Below are 7187 nucleotides of genomic sequence, written 5' to 3'. Positions count from 1 at the left end.
GTGTTAGGGTTTGAGTTTAGAGGTATTTTCTTGTCGTTGAGAAGGCTGAGAAAGAAAAGTTGGGTGTTGCCATGAACGAGAGAACAACATGAGTACTCGTGTTTGGTGAAGATACAGAGTTTGAAAAATCAGCGACCTGTTGTTCTGTTACATGATGCTCGAGATATTGATGGTGAAGATGAGTTCGAGCATGGCAGAGATGGTTTTTCTGTGATGGGAGTACTTGATGGCTTGCTGGAGTTGTGAGCAGTGATGAGAACTCGAGAACATGCAGTTGAATGGAACTCTAATGGCAGAGATGGATAACTCGACCTTGGCTTTGCTGCTGTTGTAGATGATGCCATTGAAGGAATCGGTAGGTAACTGTCATTAATGGCAGTTTTGATGATGATCGGTGATTGTTGGGAGTTATCGTGATCAGCTGGAGATGGACAGCTCGAGAATGGGTGCTGCGATTGATGAAGATGTTGGAAGAAATCACGAGATTGCTGTGATGAAACTGCAGAGAAGAACCCAAGCTTGATGCTGTTCGATCGGTGATTGGAGCTCGAGAAGCAAGCACAGAGAAGATGGGAAGGTGTTGTGATGTTATGATGCCATGTTTGATGTGTCTGTGAAGTTGGAGGAAGATATCCATTGACGGATGCTAATGATGATCATGATGGTGATTCCAGAAAAGAGAAGCTTCTGTTGAAGTCAATGGACCTGTGATGATCGGTAAAAAAAAAAAAAGAAAAAAAAAAGGAATTGATTGATTCTGCTGAAGATACAGAGGCGTTACTAAAGTGTTGTCACAGTTGGACAGAAATGTTACTGAAAAATAGTAACAGTCTGGGTGTTACAAAACTACAAGAGAACTGTTACAGATAAGGAATAGTGTGACTGAAGGAGGTCACTGTCGTTACAGAAGCGTAACGAAGAAAAGTGTGACAGTTTTGTGGGAGAGGTATTGCAGAAAGCTGTTAAACATGTTGGAAGAAGTGAAGTGTGGTTGAAGAGTTTGTGGCAGAAACTTGGAGATCCTACAAAGTGTGGCAGACTTTGTAAAGACGACAGGATTGTAAGAGAATCTTGAAGAACAAAGAAGTGTGAAGGTTTTGCAAGAAGTGCGTGACTGGAACAAGAGAGAAGAGGAAACAACATTCATGTTGTGAAGAAAAAAAAAAGAAAAAAGAGAAGAAAACAATCACCAAAAGGTGATGAGAAAAAGAACAACAATAATAGGTTGAAATCCTATGAGTTGTCGAGAGAGTACAAAAGTATTCTATCGAAGAAACCAAGAAAACAAGAGTACAAGAAGTATTCTTCAGAAGATAGGACCGTAATGTCTTAAAACTACGAAGATGGGACCGTAATGTCCTAAAACTACGAAGATGGGACCGTAATGTCCTAAAACTACAAAGATGGGACCGTAACGTCCTTAAACTTCCGAAGGGGACCGAGATGTCCTAAAACTACGAAAATGGGACCGTAATGTCCTTAAACTTCCGAAAATGGGACCGTAATGTCCTTAAACTATGAAGGGGACCGAAACGTCCTTAAACTACGGTCTGAAGATTTTTTTTTTCGCAAAAGCGTTGAAAAAAAAAGAAGAAGAAAGAAGAAGAAAACCGAAGTTAAATTTCTTTTGTCCAAGATGGGCATTCGTGATCTACATGCTCCATCTTGAGGGAGGGTATTAGGAAATAATATAGGAGTCTATATTTAGGAGATATACACTTTAAGGAGTTTGAGTTATATTAGGAAAGTGTCTATGTTTAGAGTTTGATCTTAGGTAGGAAAGTGCCTTGAGTGGTCGTCAAGTTTGTGAACAATATAAATAGGCTGTTAGGCCATAAGAATTATATACCAAGAATTATTATCAATGTAGACGTTCAATGCTTCCGCGTTTATGCTCTCCTCTCTCTTGCTCGATCCTTAACAGAACTCCTTAAAATGAACAAATAGTGTTCTTTATGAAGCACATTTTACCATGATGTTGTACATTTTAGACAGAGTAATTGCATTCGTAACTAGGATACCCTCTACATATCATGTTACTGACTTCTAAGGCTCAGTTTTATGGGATAGATATCTAGCTGCTAGATTGCCCAATCGTCCAGGCTGACCTCCTAAGTCTTATGGGATGGCTAATCTAGCAGCAAGATTAGCATTCCACGTCATCTGTGAGCGCCGAACCGTTCGGCGATTTGTGAGCGCCGAACCATTCAGCATTTTTGGTTACTTTTTGAGTGCCGAACCGTTCGGCGTTTAAATCTCAGCCGTTAGATGTTTGTGATTTTTGTGAGCGCCGAACCATTCAGCGTTTTGGTAACTTTTTGAGCGCCGAACCATTCAGCGTTTCAATCTCGCTGATAGTTGGAGAGCGAGCAGCTGCTAGGAGAGAGAACTCTCCACTATCACTGTTAAATTTTTTCCAACACTTACTTTTTGATTTGCAACACTTTTTGGCCAATCTAGCACCTAAATCTAGCCCATAGGGGTTAGCCTAAGGATAATACTATAGGCAAGCAAGCTTGTTAAAGTCTGCGGGCATCCAACTCAAAACCAATTGGAAATGAGTGGAGCGGCCCTTCCATATTATATTTTAAGTTCATTATGCGGAAATTAGGGATGTGGGACTATTTTTCCTTTCACACCCTCCCTCACGTGTAAGGCCAGTCACTTGGCCTAACACGTGGACCTACGCACGTGTGGGTCTTGGGTGTGCAGGTGACATCGGTCACGTTCCACCCCACGTACAGGTCATACGAGTGACCAGTCATTCGGTCACGGATGTACATGTACCCACTCGGGTCACTACGGCTACTAATTCGGCCTACACCCCGCATATGGGACCTAACTCTGATATCATGTTAAAGTCTGCGGGCATCCAACTCAAAACCAATTGGCAAAGAGTGGAGCGGCCCTTTCATATTATATTTTTAAGTTCATTATGCGGAAACTAGGGTTGTGGGACTATTTGTCCTTTCACAAAGCTCGTTAGTAGCGGATCAACATCAGATAAGTCAATGGACTAGTGCGGCTGCTTCCTTGCAACCAAGACCAACATTGATTGGAGCGGGAGATCCTTCAGATATGTATATTGACATCAGCGCGCGGGTCGTTGAAGTGAGTAACAGCAACGCTGACCTGATAGAGTAAACAACCCAAACATAGCTTAATTAAGAACATTCGATATGTTTTCTGAAAGAAAGTTAAAGCACAAGATCGTGATATCAAAGCGTGCCACCCAACGAATGCCCAACGAAAAGATTGAGTTTCAAGAAATAATGGAGGGATAAAAATTTTATGGAAATTAATTTAGTAAGATGTCGGACAAGAGGGGAAAAGACGTTATGCGGAAAAAACATTTCAAGTAGATGCATACCTAGATGAATCCTGCAGGAGGCACGAAGTTGTTAATATGCTTTTTATTAATGGCAACTGCAAGATGAAACTTAACTATATAAAGACAACTTTCTTTATCGATGTTTAGAAAATCTCTCAAAACTAAACACAAATTCTAATCTTGCTCATATTATCAACCACAATTTTGGTGATCATATATATATAGAACTATGAATTCCTTTTCCTAGTCCTATTACCTTATTACATGTCTTTCCTTTTCTTAGAACTAGATGACTTCTAATTCCCTTAGGATTACATCAATTTCCTAATCTTGTCCTAACCAGCTTGTTAGTGACTTCTATGTTGAAGTTAATCCAACATTCTCCCCGTTAAGCTTCAACCTTACCCGTGACATATCTTGTACTCCAATCAATTGTCTCATTTCTTCAAACTTGATCCGAGATAATGCCTTTGTCAATATATATGCTTTCTGCTCAGTTCCTGGTATGTGTTCAACGTTGATGATCTCCTTCTCGATACATTCTCGTATGAAATGATACCTTTTGTGAATGTGTTTCGTCTTCCCATGAAACACTGGATTTTTAGTGAGTGAAATTGCAGACTTATTATCAATCTTGATGAGAACTTTTTCAGGTTCTCTTCCTTTGATTTCACCCAACAGTTATTGAAGCCATATTGATTGTTTAGCTGCTTCTGTTGCGGCCATGAACTCAGCTTCGCATGATGACAGAGCTACTGTGTCTTGCTTCTATGAACACCATGTAATAGGTGCTTCTCCTAGATAAAATATATGACCAGTTGTACCTTTTCCATCATCTTGGTCAATATTATGACTGCTGTCACTATACCCAACAATTCCTTTTGATCCTCCTCGACCATACTTCAATCCACAGCTGATTGTTCCTCTTAGATATCTCAATATCTGCTTTATTACATCACCATGAGACTTGTGTGGACTCTGCATATAACGGCTTGCTACTCCCACAGAGAAAGCCAAGTCTGGTCTTGTGTGTAACAAGTATCTTAGGCATCCAACATTTCTTCTATAACTCGTTGGATCAATCTCAGCTTCTTCTTGTGACTTTGAAACTTTAAGTCCAAACTCCATTGGTATCTTAGTTGGATTACAAGTTTCAAGTCCTGCTTCTTTCATAATTCTCCTTGCATAAGCTTCTTGTTTAATCTGAATCCCATCTACTCCTTGATGGACTTCTATGCCAAGGTAATAAGTGAGTTTTCCGAGGTCTGAAATCTCAAACTTTGATGACATTTCTCTCTTGAACTCATTGATCACCTTAAGGGAGTTGCCAGTCAAAAATAGATCATCTACATAGACTGCAATCACAAGAAGCGTTCCCTTTTCTTCTCTTCTGTATACTGATATTTCTTTAGAGCACTTAACAAATCTGATTTCTCTTAAGATTTGATCTAACTTTGTATTCCAGGCTCGAGGAGATTTTCTTAGAACATATAGAGCTTTTGATAACTTATAAACCTTATGCTCTTGTCCTTTTACTTCAAAACCTTATGGTTGTTCAACATACACATCTTCTCGCAATTCACCATGTAAGAATGTTGTCTTAACGTCTAAGTGGTGAATTTCCCATGAGTTTGATGCAGCTTCTGCTATTAAAAGACGAATTGTCTCTAGTCTAGCAACTGGTGCGAAAACTTCATCAAAGTCTATGCCTGATTCTTGAACGTATCCCTTAGCTACAAGTATTGCCTTATATTTGTTAATAGTTCCATCAGCATTTCTTTTAACCTTGAAGATCCACTTAAGACCAATCACTTTTACCCCACCTGGCTTATCAACTAGAAACCAAATCTTGTTTCTGTTGATTGAAATAATTTCTTCTCTACATGCTTGTGTCCATTTATGCGAAAGCTTTGCTTCCTTAAAGTTTCTTGGTTCGTCATTAATGGAAAATAGCATAATCTCACATTCTTCTGCAGCTTGAAGAACATAATCCTCCAGATACTGTGTCTTTTGTATCTGTCTTGTTGATTTTCGCAGTGGAATGGGTTGAGTTATTTCATCGATCTCCTCCTCTTCTTCTTCTTCTTCTTCTTCTTCTTTTTCATTATACTCAGTGTTTTCATTATTCTCTTCTTCTTCTTGATTAACATCATTGTTTCCATTGGTATTGTTGATTATGGGTCCTTCGCTTTCATCAATTACTTGACCCCGTTTCATGTGAAACATTCCTGGATCCCTACTTGGTCCATCATTAGTTTTTTTCCAGTTTCAATGTGCTTTTTCATCGAATACCACATCTCGACTCTGATAGACGCATTTATGTGTCTTATATAATCTCAACTATATATATTATTAGTGCTCGATTTTATATTTATTATGGTTTTTTATGTCCCTGTAGGTATTTTTGGAGAAATAAGCTTTTGCGGCGAAATTGGCTAAAAAAGTGGTTTTTGTGATCGTGGGAGAAAATTACTATACGGACTCTCACTTTGGATAAGGGGTAACCCATTTCAGGGCATGTGCTAAGGGGACACCATAACTGGATTAGGGGGAGGTCAGTTTCCTTCTCAAAATTCAAAACAGAAACTGGCGGGAAAAATGGCAGCAGCGAAGAACAGTTTTGAAAGTGGAATTTGAGCGAGTTTTGAGGAGATTCAATGGATGTATTTGGTACGTATGGACTCTAGAAGACATAACAGGCCTGTTGCAAGCAATTAGACCCAACCAATTGGGCTGGATAAGCCGGAAGAAGAGATCAAAGTCCAGGCAGAGAGACGTGTCCTGCTGTTCACTGTCGAAGATTTTGTGGAGATTTTGGGAGACTTTTACGCTGGATAATCATGTATTTGGTCCTGTTCAAGTCATAGGAAGAGTTTGATGGCTATTTTATAGCTAACAGACGCGTACAAAGCAACAGAAAAGAGATTTCTCTCTCAACTGCACGTGAAGAAAAAGAGAGATAAACTCGGATTTTATCGAGTTATTTGGACCCTGTTGTGTATATAAAGGATGTTGAGAAGTGGTAGAGAGGGGGATCAAGAGTTTTGGGGTCAAGCAGAGACCAGAGAGAGACTAGAGGAGCGAAGAACTGGAGCTGCAGGAAGGAGGAGTTCTGCTGCTGCTGCTGCCATTAAAGAGCACGAAGAACAGACACCAGAAGACACTCGTTTATCAACAGTGACAACGACTAACCCATGAGGGTCTTAAAACAACAGCGTCAACAGCAGCAGTGAGGTATCGTTATTTACAGCAGTGGTGTTTTATCTTTCTTCTCTGGACGCTTAAAGAGGGTCGTAGTTTCACTGTATTATATTTTTCACTCTTTTAATCATATTTTGAGCATCAAATATTTACTTTTAGAACATGATTATTATGAGTATCTAAACCCCATTACTGGGATGATGGAGGAAACCATTCTTTATGCATGAGTAATTCTATTTAATTCTTTTATGACTATTTACACTATTATGAGTTGTTTTATGATTTTTCTTGATTATTTGTGATTTTATCTGATGATGTATGCTTAGTCTAGGAACTCTTGATGCATCATGCTTATGATTTACATCTAATACTTTACAAAATCTATTTTTGGCAAAGAAAAGAGTCGATATTTGTTATCATTATAAGCTATAATTGTCTAGAATTAATAGTTGATTCGCATGAGTATAAGAATTGGTGGAATCCTGAGTCCTAGTATCTCTTGATCCTGTGACAAATTGTGTATATATTTTTGTTTTAAAAATCTTTTCAAGTTCGAGTAACGAACTCTTATTTACCGCACGAAAAATACCACAACAAAATGGCGCCGCCGACGCGGACTTGTTTATAGATTTGTTTTTAGGTTTTTTTTTTTTTT

This window comes from Papaver somniferum, chromosome 7 (genome assembly GCF_003573695.1).
Source record: "Papaver somniferum cultivar HN1 chromosome 7, ASM357369v1, whole genome shotgun sequence".
NCBI classification, from domain to species: domain Eukaryota; kingdom Viridiplantae; phylum Streptophyta; class Magnoliopsida; order Ranunculales; family Papaveraceae; genus Papaver; species Papaver somniferum.
Note: the sequence above shows the minus strand (reverse complement) of the source record.